The sequence below is a fragment of the Leucopleurus acutus genome (genome assembly GCF_964270905.1).
Source record: "Leucopleurus acutus genome assembly, chromosome: 2".
NCBI classification, from domain to species: Eukaryota; Metazoa; Chordata; class Mammalia; order Artiodactyla; family Delphinidae; genus Leucopleurus; species Leucopleurus acutus.
In genome coordinates this window covers 37,869,266-37,882,788 of record NC_139143.1, presented here as the reverse complement: position 1 = coordinate 37,882,788, position 13,523 = coordinate 37,869,266, and positions in this window count along the sequence as shown.

Here is a 13,523-nt window from a genome sequence, read left to right as displayed (position 1 = left end):
CTGCGAGAGGACAGGGACCTGCAGCCTCACAGTTGGGCTCCACGGTAAGGTGTGCGGGACAGACCTCAAACTGACCCACGGCATGGAGCAACACCCGCCATCGAGAGGTCTACAAGAGAGCCGCTGCAGCTAGCCCACAGGTCCGAGAAAACTAGATTCTTCTTTATGTAAGTGAGTTTTGGGGAGATTTGTTGCAAAGCATTATCACAGCAAGAGCCGACTAGTACAACATTCTCCAAATCACTGCCATGTCCACGGCTGCCACCGTGCCTACGTGTAAGGCAACTGTGTCCTCGAACTTTGAGAACTCCTGAATGAATTCTCGGTGCCTCTCCAACACAATGTACGTGGCTAAGGTGTCCCCAGATAACTTCACTAACGTACCACCGAGACCGCCCTAAGCTTTCATTAAACGCAATGCAACGCTCTTTCTATTCGTTTTCTGTTTCTACGTAGGTAAAATGCTTTCCGTCAATCTAAAAGGATGGAAAATTGGCACAAAACACTCTGTGCATAGTTGTTTTTCACAAAGGAAAATAACAAGCGAAACAGGCATTTCACCGGGTGTAGAGCACTAACGCCCCCTAGTGCCTCTAAATGCCAAGTGAACAGAGGCGCTTAATTAAATATCGAATCCCAGCTCTCTCCGCTTGAGAGGGAGAGCAAGCCATTCTCAAGTGGAGGAGGGATGTTTTCAGCAGCTATCTGCAACATTCTCTGGACCTGGCCACTGTGTAGCTACAAAGAAACCTTTTGTCTGAGGAAACTAACTAAAGAAACTTGGAAGTGGAAAAAGCGAGAAAGAAGGAGACAATACCCTTATCTTGGTGACTCATTCACTTATTCGGTCACTTACCAAATCAAATATCCACTACGTGTAGAGAGTACTGTGCTGAAAACCGCACAGAACACGGAGACGTACCCCCATTCGCAGGGAGGTTAGATACCAGAGAGGGAGACAAGATGTAGATTACCTTACGGCAGTTCCGCACCTGTCTTGTTAAACTGTTTACAGCTTCAGGGGAGAGAAGGGATCCAGAAATCGCTTGGATTCTCAGTGAAGTCTTCGCAGAGACGGAGGTGCAAAATAGGTGGACTGGAAGAAACAAAAAAATTAACCTCGTGGGTAGATGTGAAACGGAGCAGAGGTGCACAGATATTTAGACCCCGTTCTTTCTTGAAACGTCTAGAAAGTGAAACTGAAGCCAAATTACGGAGGGCCTGGAGTGTCAGTCTTAGGAGCCTGGCCGTACGGGGTTGACAGCGGGTGCCACGGACGGCTCGGAAGAGGGCAAGGGCATAACCCAAGAGCCCTGGGAGGTGTAGGAGAGGTCGCAGCGAGGGAGGTAGAAAGGCATGCGATTCTCCGAAGCAGTCACCGTAACCCAGGTGTAAACTCATAAACGGTAGACGCGGAGTAAGGGCGACACAGACGGCAGGGAGGAGTACGAGGGACACTAGAAAGGAAAACGGTCGGGGCTTCACCAGGGATTGGGTGCATTCCTTTCTCCCTCTAACAGAGGTTATCAGTAACCGGGCTAGTCGCTGGGAATCAAGAGTAAGCAAAACAGGCGTGATCTCTTCTTCCTCACGGGCCACGGGGTAAACTTACCTACCTGAAACTGGATGCGAAAGGCGATGACGGCCATAAGCGAGAGGTGCGTGGTGTCACGTGAGCTACGGTAGGGAGACGAGATGAGTTGAGTAGGTAAGGGGAAGCTTTCTTGACCAAGTGACACCTGAGAAGACATGAGAAGGGTGAGGCGGCATCAGTCAGCTGCAAACTAAACAGAGGGACACTTCCTGCAGAGGGGCAGCACGGGCAATGCGCCGTTGTAAGTATGCAGGCCTGAGAGGAGGCCACTGTGGGCAGGATGATTGGGAATGAAAGGAAGGAGCTGCAAGACGAGGCCGCAGAGATCACGCTCCACCCTGCCCAGGGGATGCCCTGCCCTGCGGACTAGCACACCCAGAGAGAGAGTACCAGTGCACAGCCAGATGACAAGCCTGCTCGAGGATGCAAGCCAACGCTGCTTCTTTCACCAAGAAAGTCTTGCCTGGTAAACTAAACAGCGTATCCATAGAGCGGACACGTGATTTACATTCTGAAGCAGGCGCCCCGCCTTACGGAACGGCGACGGTTCTCAGGGGGGCCGGGCAGGAGCCGCTCCGCGCGTCTGTCCCAGGGACCCACCCGCCTGCGGGACCTCCGGCCGCCTCGCAGGAAGCTACGACGCCCAGTCCCACGGCTACCTGTGCAGCGAGGTGTACTCCGCGGACGCGTGCCACACACACTTCAAGTGGTTGGGCGGCCTGAGTGGCAAGGCGAGAGGCCTGCCTGCCGCGCAGACCAAGAAGGCGCTCTTCGGCCTGGGCCTAGGTGCTTGCGCCGCCCCCCTGGGCCTACCGGGCTCTGAGGGCCCTGCCCTGGAACCCCAGACCCCCACCCACGCCCTTGGTTCAGTCACAGCAGAGGTGGCCACACCCACACCCTCTGTGACCTCTGCGTTCCACCCTCCTGCAGCCCCGCCCGCCCCCCTCCGCCGGTTGCCCTGGGCTACCGAAGCTGCATCCTGGGGCCAGGGGGTTCCCAGGAGGCCAAGGGAAGACACGATGGCCTTCAATGAGTCGCAGAGGCCTTACGTGGCCTTGTGTGGTTGGGCTCACCTCTTACGTTTCAGTGAACTCTGCGAGAGGACAGGGACCTGCAGCCTCACAGTTGGGCTCCACGGTAAGGTGTGCGGGACAGACCTCAAACTGACCCACGGCATGGAGCAACACCCGCCATCGAGAGGTCTACAAGAGAGCCGCTGCAGCTAGCCCACAGGTCCGAGAAAACTAGATTCTTCTTTATGTAAGTGAGTTTTGGGGAGATTTGTTGCAAAGCATTATCACAGCAAGAGCCGACTAGTACAACATTCTCCAAATCACTGCCATGTCCACGGCTGCCACCGTGCCTACGTGTAAGGCAACTGTGTCCTCGAACTTTGAGAACTCCTGAATGAATTCTCGGTGCCTCTCCAACACAATGTACGTGGCTAAGGTGTCCCCAGATAACTTCACTAACGTACCACCGAGACCGCCCTAAGCTTTCATTAAACGCAATGCAACGCTCTTTCTATTCGTTTTCTGTTTCTACGTAGGTAAAATGCTTTCCGTCAATCTAAAAGGATGGAAAATTGGCACAAAACACTCTGTGCATAGTTGTTTTTCACAAAGGAAAATAACAAGCGAAACAGGCATTTCACCGGGTGTAGAGCACTAACGCCCCCTAGTGCCTCTAAATGCCAAGTGAACAGAGGCGCTTAATTAAATATCGAATCCCAGCTCTCTCCGCTTGAGAGGGAGAGCAAGCCATTCTCAAGTGGAGGAGGGATGTTTTCAGCAGCTATCTGCAACATTCTCTGGACCTGGCCACTGTGTAGCTACAAAGAAACCTTTTGTCTGAGGAAACTAACTAAAGAAACTTGGAAGTGGAAAAAGCGAGAAAGAATGAGACAATACCCTTATCTTGGTGACTCATTCACTTATTCGGTCACTTACCAAATCAAATATCCACTACGTGTAGAGAGTACTGTGCTGAAAACCGCACAGAACACGGAGACGTACCCCCATTCGCAGGGAGGTTAGATACCAGAGAGGGAGACAAGATGTAGATTACCTTACGGCAGTTCCGCACCTGTCTTGTTAAACTGTTTACAGCTTCAGGGGAGAGAAGGGATCCAGAAATCGCTTGGATTCTCAGTGAAGTCTTCGCAGAGACGGAGGTGCAAAATAGGTGGACTGGAAGAAACAAAAAAATTAACCTCGTGGGTAGATGTGAAACGGAGCAGAGGTGCACAGATATTTAGACCCCGTTCTTTCTTGAAACGTCTAGAAAGTGAAACTGAAGCCAAATTACGGAGGGCCTGGAGTGTCAGTCTTAGGAGCCTGGCCGTACGGGGTTGACAGCGGGTGCCACGGACGGCTCGGAAGAGGGCAAGGGCATAACCCAAGAGCCCTGGGAGGTGTAGGAGAGGTCGCAGCGAGGGAGGTAGAAAGGCATGCGATTCTCCGAAGCAGTCACCGTAACCCAGGTGTAAACTCATAAACGGTAGACGCGGAGTAAGGGCGACACAGACGGCAGGGAGGAGTACGAGGGACACTAGAAAGGAAAACGGTCGGGGCTTCACCAGGGATTGGGTGCATTCCTTTCTCCCTCTAACAGAGGTTATCAGTAACCGGGCTAGTCGCTGGGAATCAAGAGTAAGCAAAACAGGCGTGATCTCTTCTTCCTCACGGGCCACGGGGTAAACTTACCTACCTGAAACTGGATGCGAAAGGCGATGACGGCCATAAGCGAGAGGTGCGTGGTGTCACGTGAGCTACGGTAGGGAGACGAGATGAGTTGAGTAGGTAAGGGGACGCTTTCTTGACCAAGTGACACCTGAGAAGACATGAGAAGGGTGAGGCGGCATCAGTCAGCTGCAAACTAAACAGAGGGACACTTCCTGCAGAGGGGCAGCACGGGCAATGCGCCGTTGTAAGTATGCAGGCCTGAGAGGAGGCCACTGTGGGCAGGATGATTGAGAATGAAAGGAAGGAGCTGCGAGACGAGGCCGCAGAGATCACGCTCCACCCTGCCCAGGGGATGCCCTGCCCTGCGGACTAGCACACCCAGAGAGAGAGTACCAGTGCACAGCCAGATGACAAGCCTGCTCGACGATGCAAGCCAACGCTGCTTCTTTCAGCAAGAAAGTCTAGCCTGGTAAACTAAACAGCGTATCCATAGAGCGGACACGTGATTTACATTCTGAAGCAGGCGCCCCGCCTTACGGAACGGCTACGGTTCTCAGGGGGGCCGGGCAGGAGCCGCTCCGCGCGTCTGTCCCAGGGACCCACCCGCCTGCGGGACCTCCGGCCGCCTCGCAGGAAGCTACGACGCCCAGTCCCACGGCTACCTGTGCAGCGAGGTGTACTCCGCGGACGTGTGCCACACACACTTCAAGTGGGAGGGCGGCCTGAGTGGCAAGGCGAGAGGCCGGCCTGCCGCGCAGACCAAGAAGGCGCTCTTCGGCCTGGGCCTAGGTGCTTGCGCCGCCCCCCTGGGCCTACCGGGCTCTGAGGGCCCTGCCCTGGACCCCCAGCCCCCCACCCACGCCCTTTGTTCAGTCACAGCAGAGGTGGCCACACCCACACCCTCTGTGACCTCAGCATTCCACCCTCCTGCAGCCCCGCCCGCCCCCCTCCGCCGGTTGCCCTGGGCTACCGAAGCTGCATCCTGGGGCCAGGGGGTTCCCAGGAGGCCAAGGGAAGACACGATGGCCTTCAATGAGTCGCAGAGGCCTTACGTGGCCTTGTGTGGTTGGGCTCACCTCTTACGTTTCAGTGAACTCTGCGAGAGGACAGGGACATGCAGCCTCACAGTTGGGCTCCACGGTAAGGTGTGCGGGACAGACCTCAAACTGACCCACGGCATGGAGCAACACCCGCCATCGAGAGGTCTACAAGAGAGCCGCTGCAGCTAGCCCACAGGTCCGAGAAACCTAGATTCTTCTTTATGTAAGTGAGTTTTGGGGAGATTTGTTGCAAAGCATTATCACAGCAAGAGCCGACTAGTACAACATTCTCCAAATCACTGCCATGTCCACGGCTGCCACCGTGCCTACGTGTAAGGCAACTGTGTCCTCGAACTTTGAGAACTCCTGAATGAATTCTCGGTGCCTCTCCAACACAATGTACGTGGCTAAGGTGTCCCCAGATAACTTCACTAACGTACCACCGAGACCGCCCTAAGCTTTCATTAAACGCAATGCAACGCTCTTTCTATTCCTTTTCTGTTTCTACGTAGGTAAAATGCTTTCCGTCAATCTAAAAGGATGGAAAATTGGCACAAAACACTCTGTGCATAGTTGTTTTTCACAAAGGAAAATCACAAACGAAACAGGCATTTCACCGGGTGTAGAGCACTAACGCCCCCTAGTGCCTCTAAATGCCAAGTGAACAGAGGCGCTTAATTAAATATCGAATCCCAGCTCTCTCCGCTTGAGAGGGAGAGCAAGCCATTCTCAAGTGGAGGAGGGATGTTTTCAGCAGCTATCTGCAACATTCTGTGGACCTGGCCACTGTGTAGCTACAAAGAAACCTTTTGTCTGAGGAAACTAACTAAAGAAACTTGGAAGTGGAAAAAGCGAGAAAGAATGAGACAATACCCTTATCTTGGTGACTCATTCACTTATTCGGTCACTTACCAAATCAAATATCCACTACGTGTAGAGAGTACTGTGCTGAAAACCGCACAGAACACGGAGACGTACCCCCATTCGCAGGGAGGTTAGATACCAGAGAGGGAGACAAGATGTAGATTACCTTACGGCAGTTCCGCACCTGTCTTGTTAAACTGTTTACAGCTTCAGGGGAGAGAAGGGATCCAGAAATCGCTTGGATTCTCAGTGAAGTCTTCGCAGAGACGGAGGTGCAAAATAGGTGGACTGGAAGAAACAAAAAAATTAACCTCGTGGGTAGATGTGAAACGGAGCAGAGGTGCACAGATATTTAGACCCCGTTCTTTCTTGAAACGTCTAGAAAGTGAAACTGAAGCCAAATTACGGAGGGCCTGGAGTGTCAGTCTTAGGAGCTTGGCCGTACGGGGTTGACAGCGGGTGCCACGGACGGCTCGGGAGAGGGCAAGGGCATAACCCAAGAGCCCTGGGAGGTGTAGGAGAGGTCGCAGCGAGGGAGGTAGAAAGGCATGCGATTCTCCGAAGCAGTCACCGTAACCCAGGTGTAAACTCATAAACGGTAGACGCGGAGTAAGGGCGACACAGACGGCAGGGAGGAGTACGAGGGACACTAGAAAGGAAAACGGTCGGGGCTTCACCAGGGATTGGGTGCATTCCTTTCTCCCTCTAACAGAGGTTATCAGTAACCGGGCTAGTCGCTGGGAATCAAGAGTAAGCAAAACAGGCGTGATCTCTTCTTCCTCACGGACCATGGGTAAACTTACCTACCTGAAACTGGATGCGAAAGGCGATGACGGACATAAGCGAGAGGTGCATGGTGTCACGTGAGCTACGGTAGGGAGACGAGATGAGTTGAGTAGGTAAGGGGACGCTTTCTTGACCAAGTGACACCTGAGAAGACATGAGAAGGGTGAGGCGGCATCAGTCAGCTGCAAACTAAACAGAGGGACACTTCCTGCAGAGGGGCAGCACGGGCAATGCGCCGTTGTAAGTATGCAGGCCTGAGAGGAGGCCACTGTGGGCAGGATGATTGAGAATGAAAGGAAGGAGCTGCAAGACGAGGCCGCAGAGATCACGCTCCACCCTGCCCAGGGGATGCCCTGCCCTGCGGACTAGCACACCCAGAGAGAGAGTACCAGTGCACAGCCAGATGACAAGCCTGCTCGAGGATGCAAGCCAACGCTGCTTCTTTCACCAAGAAAGACTTGCCTGGTAAACTAAACAGCGTATCCATAGAGCGGACACGTGATTTACATTCTGAAGCAGGCGCCCCGCCTTACGGAACGGCGACGGTTCTCAGGGGGGCCGGGCAGGAGCCGCTCCGCGCGTCTGTCCCAGGGACCCACCCGCCTGCGGGACCTCTGGCCGCCTCGCAGGAAGCTACGACGCCCAGTCCCACGGCTACCTGTGCAGCGAGGTGTACTCCGCGGACGCGTGCCACACACACTTCAAGAGGGAGGGCGGCCTGAGTGGCAAGGCGAGAGGTCGGCCTGCCACGCAGACCAAGAAGGCGCTCTTCGGCCTGGGCCTAGGTGCTTGCGCCGCCCCCCTGGGCCTACCGGGCTCTGAGGGCCCTGCCCTGGACCCCCAGCCCCCCACCCACGCCCTTGGTTCAGTCACAGCAGAGGTGGCCACACCCACACCCTCTGTGACCTCCGCGTTCCACCCTCCTGCAGCCCCGCCCGCCCCCCTCCGCCGGTTGCCCTGGGCTACCGAAGCTGCATCCTGGGGCCAGGGGGTTCCCAGGAGGCCAAGGGAAGACACGATGGCCTTCAATGAGTCGCAGAGGCCTTACGTGGCCTTGTGTGGTTGGGCTCACCTCTTACGTTTCAGTGAACTCGGCGAGAGGACAGGGACCTGCAGCCTCACAGTTGGGCTCCACGGTAAGGTGTGCGGGACAGACCTCAAACTGACCCACGGCATGGAGCAACACCCGCCATCGAGAGGTCTACAAGAGAGCCGCTGCAGCTAGCCCACAGGTCCGAGAAAACTAGATTCTTCTTTATGTAAGTGAGTTTTGGGGAGATTTGTTGCAAAGCATTATCACAGCGAGAGACGACGAGTACAACATTCTCCAAATCACTGCCATGTCCACGGCTGCCACCGTGCCTACGTGTAAGGCAACTGTGTCCTCGAACTTTGAGAACTCCTGAATGAATTCTCGGTGCCTCTCCAACACAATGTACGTGGCTTAGGTGTCCCCAGATAACTTCACTAACGTACCACCGAGACCGCCCTAAGCTTTCATTAAACGCAATGCAACGCTCTTTCTATTCGTTTTCTGTTTCTACGTAGGTAAAATGCTTTCCGTCAATCTAAAAGGATGGAAAATTGGCACAAAACACTCTGTGCATAGTTGTTTTTCACAAAGGAAAATCACAAACGAAACAGGCATTTCACCGGGTGTAGAGCACTAACGCCCCCTAGTGCCTCTAAATGCCAAGTGAACAGAGGCGCTTAATTAAATATCGAATCCCAGCTCTCTCCGCTTGAGAGGGAGAGCAAGCCATTCTCAAGTGGAGGAGGGATGTTTTCAGCAGCTATCTGCAACATTCTCTGGACCTGGCCACTGTGTAGCTACAAAGAAACCTTTTGTCTGAGGAAACTAACTAAAGAAACTTGGAAGTGGAAAAAGCGAGAAAGAATGAGACAATACCCTTATCTTGGTGACTCATTCACTTATTCGGTCACTTACCAAATCAAATATCCACTACGTGTAGAGAGTACTGTGCTGAAAACCGCACAGGACACGGAGACGTACCCCCATTCGCAGGGAGGTTAGATACCAGAGAGGGAGACAAGATGTAGATTACCTTACAGCAGTTCCGCACCTGTCTTGTTAAACTGTTTACAGCTTCAGGGGAGAGAAGGGATCCAGAAATCGCTTGGATTCTCAGTGAAGTCTTCGCAGAGACGGAGGTGCAAAATAGGTGGACTGGAAGAAACAAAAAAATTAACCTCGTGGGTAGATATGAAACGGAGCAGAGGTGCACAGATATTTAGACCCCGTTCTTTCTTGAAACGTCTAGAAAGTGAAACTGAAGCCAAATTACGGAGGGCCTGGAGTGTCAGTCTTAGGAGCTTGGCCATACGGGGTTGACAGCGGGTGCCACGGACGGCTCGGAAGAGGGCAAGGGCATAACCCAAGAGCCCTGGGAGGTGTAGGAGAGGTCGCAGCGAGGGAGGTAGAAAGGCATGCGATTCTCCGAAGCAGTCACCGTAACCCAGCTGTAAACTCATAAACGGTAGACGCGGAGTAAGGGCGACACAGACGGCAGGGAGGAGTACGAGGGACACTAGAAAGGAAAACGGTCGGGGCTTCACCAGGGATTGGGTGCATTCCTTTCTCCCTCTAACAGAGGTTATCAGTAACCGGGCTAGTCGCTGGGAATCAAGAGTAAGCAAAACAGGCGTGATCTCTTCTTCCTCACGGGCCACGGGGTAAACTTACCTACCTGAAACTGGATGCGAAAGGCGATGACGGCCATAAGCGAGAGGTGCGTGGTGTCACGTGAGCTACGGTAGGGAGACGAGATGAGTTGAGTAGGTAAGGGGACGCTTTCTTGACCAAGTGACACCTGAGAAGACATGAGAAGGGTGAGGCGGCATCAGTCAGCTGCAAACTAAACAGAGGGACACTTCCTGCAGAGGGGCAGCACGGGCAATGCGCCGTTGTAAGTATGCAGGCCTGAGAGGAGGCCACTGTGGGCAGGATGATTGAGAATGAAAGGAAGGAGCTGCAAGACGAGGCCGCAGAGATCACGCTCCACCCTGCCCAGGGGATGCCCTGCCCTGCGGACTAGCACACCCAGAGAGAGAGTACCAGTGCACAGCCAGATGAGAAGCCTGCTCGAGGATGCAAGCCAACGCTGCTTCTTTCACCAAGAAAGTCTTGCCTGGTAAACTAAACAGCGTATCGATAGAGCGGACACGTGATTTACATTCTGAAGCAGGCGCCCCGCCTTACGGAACGGCGACGGTTCTCAGGGGGGCCGGGCAGGAGCCGCTCCGCGCGTCTGTCCCAGGGACCCACCCGCCTGCGGGACCTCCGGCCGCCTCGCAGGAAGCTACGACGCCCAGTCCCATGGCTACCTGTGCAGCGAGGTGTACTCCGCGGACGCGTGCCACACACACTTCAAGTGGGAGGGCGGCCTGAGTGGCAAGGCGAGAGGCCGGCCTGCCGCGCAGACCAAGAAGGCGCTCTTCGGCCTGGGCCTAGGTGCTTGCGCCGCCCCCCTGGGCCTACCGGGCTCTGAGGGCCCTGCCCTGGACACCCTGCCCCACCCCACCCTTGGTTCAGTCACAGCAGAGGTGGCCACACCCACACCCTCTGTGACCTCCGCGTTCCACCCTCCTGCAGCACCGCCCGCCCCCCTCCGCCGGTTGCCCTGGGCTACCGAAGCTGCATCCTGGGGCCAGGGGGTTCCCAGGAGGCCAAGGGAAGACACGATGGCCTTCAATGAGTCGCAGAGGCCTTACGTGGCCTTGTGTGGTTGGGCTCACCTCTTACGTTTCAGTGAACTCTGCGAGAGGACAGGGACCTGCAGCCTCACAGTTGGGCTCCACGGTAAGGTGTGCGGGACAGACCTCAAACTGACCCACGGCATGGAGCAACACCCGCCATCGAGAGGTCTACAAGAGAGCCGCTGCAGCTAGCCCACAGGTCCGAGAAAACTAGATTCTTCTTTATGTAAGTGAGTTTTGGGGAGATTTGTTGCAAAGCATTATCACAGCGAGAGCCGACGAGTACAACATTCTCCAAATCACTGCCATGTCCACGGCTGCCACCGTGCCTACGTGTAAGGCAACTGTGTCCTCGAACTTTGAGAACTCCTGAATGAATTCTCGGTGCCTCTCCAACACAATGTACGTGGCTAAGGTGTCCCCAGATAACTTCACTAACGTACCACCGAGACCGCCCTAAGCTTTCATTAAACGCAATGCGACGCTCTTTCTATTCGTTTTCTGTTTCTACGTAGGTAAAATGCTTTCCGTCAATCTAAAAGGATGGAAAATTGGCACAAAACACTCTGTGCATAGTTGTTTTTCACAAAGGAAAATCACAAGCGAAACAGGCATTTCACCGGGTGTAGAGCACTAACGCCCCCTAGTGCCTCTAAATGCCAAGTGAACAGAGGCGCTTAATTAAATATCGAATCCCAGCTCTCTCCGCTTGAGAGGGAGAGCAAGCCATTCTCAAGTGGAGGAGGGATGTTTTCAGCAGCTATCTGCAACATTCTCTGGACCTGGCCACTGTGTAGCTACAAAGAAACCTTTTGTCTGAGGAAACTAACTAAAGAAACTTGGAAGTGGAAAAAGCGAGAAAGAATGAGACAATACCCTTATCTTGGTGACTCATTCACTTATTCGGTCACTTACCAAATCAAATATCCACTACGTGTAGAGAGTACTGTGCTGAAAACCGCACAGGACACGGAGACGTACCCCCATTCGCAGGGAGGTTAGATACCAGAGAGGGAGACAAGATGTAGATTACCTTACGGCAGTTCCGCACCTGTCTTGTTAAACTGTTTACAGCTTCAGGGGAGAGAAGGGATCCAGAAATCGCTTGGATTCTCAGTGAAGTCTTTGCAGAGACGGAGGTGCAAAATAGGTGGTCTGGAAGAAACAAAAAAATTAACCTCGTGGGTAGATATGAAACGGAGCAGAGGTGCACAGATATTTAGACCCCGTTCTTTCTTGAAACGTCTAGAAAGTGAAACTGAAGCCAAATTACGGAGGGCCTGGAGTGTCAGTCTTAGGAGCTTGGCCGTACGGGGTTGACAGCGGGTGCCACGGACGGCTCGGAAGAGGGCAAGGGCATAACCCAAGAGCCCTGGGAGGTGTAGGAGAGGTCGCAGCGAGGGAGGTAGAAAGGCATGCGATTCTCCGAAGCAGTCACCGTAACCCAGGTGTAAACTCATAAACGGTAGACGCGGAGTAAGGGCGACACAGACGGCAGGGAGGAGTACGAGGGACACTAGAAAGGAAAACGGTCGGGGCTTCACCAGGGATTGGGTGCATTCCTTTCTCCCTCTAACAGAGGTTATCAGTAACCGGGCTAGTCGCTGGGAATCAAGAGTAAGCAAACCAGGCGTGATCTCTTCTTCCTCACGGGCCACGGGGTAAACTTACCTACCTGAAAGTGGATGCGAAAGGCGATGACGGCCATAAGCGAGAGGTGCGTGGTGTCACGTGAGCTACGGTAGGGAGACGAGATGAGTTGAGTAGGTAAGGGGACGCTTTCTTGACCAAGTGACACCTGAGAAGACATGAGAAGGGTGAGGCGGCATCAGTCAGCTGCAAACTAAACAGAGGGACACTTCCTGCAGAGGGGCAGCACGGGCAATGCGCCGTTGTAAGTATGCAGGCCTGAGAGGAGGCCACTGTGGGCAGGATGATTGAGAATGAAAGGAAGGAGCTGCAAGACGAGGCCGCAGAGATCACGCTCCACCCTGCCCAGGGGATGCCCTGCCCTGCGGACTAGCACACCCAGAGAGAGAGTACCAGTGCACAGCCAGATGACAAGCCTGCTCGACGATGCAAGCCAACGCTGCTTCTTTCACCAAGAAAGTCTTGCCTGGTAAACTAAACAGCGTATCCATAGAGCGGACACGTGATTTACATTCTGAAGCAGGCGCCCCGCCTTACGGAACGGCGACGGTTCTCAGGGGGGTCGGGCTGGAGCCGCTCCGCGCGTCTGTCCCAGGGACCCACCCGCCTGCGGGACCTCCGGCCGCCTCGCAGGAAGCTACGACGCCCAGTCCCACGGCTACCTGTGCAGCGAGGTGTACTCCGCGGACGCGTGCCACACCCACTTCAAGTGGGAGGGCGGCCTGAGTGGCAAGGCGAGAGGCCGGCCTGCCGCGCAGACCAAGAAGGCGCTCTTCGGCCTGGGCCTAGGTGCTTGCGCCGCCCCCCTGGGCCTACCGGGCTCTGAGGGCCCTGCCCTGGACACCCTGCCCCACCCCACCCTTGGTTCAGTCACAGCAGAGGTGGCCACACCCACACCCTCTGTGACCTCAACGTTCCACCCTCCTGCAGCCCCGCCCGCCCCCCTCCGCCGGTTGCCCTGGGCTACCGAAGCTGCATCCTGGGGCCAGGAGGTTCCCAGGAGGCCAAGGGAAGACTCGATGGCCTTCAATGAGTCGCAGAGGCCTTACGTGGCCTTGTGTGGTTGGGCTCACCTCTTACGTTTCAGTGAACTCTGCGAGAGGACAGGGACCTGCAGCCTCACAGTTGGGCTCCACGGTAAGGTGTGCGGGACAGACCTCAAACTGACCCACGGCATGGAGCAACACC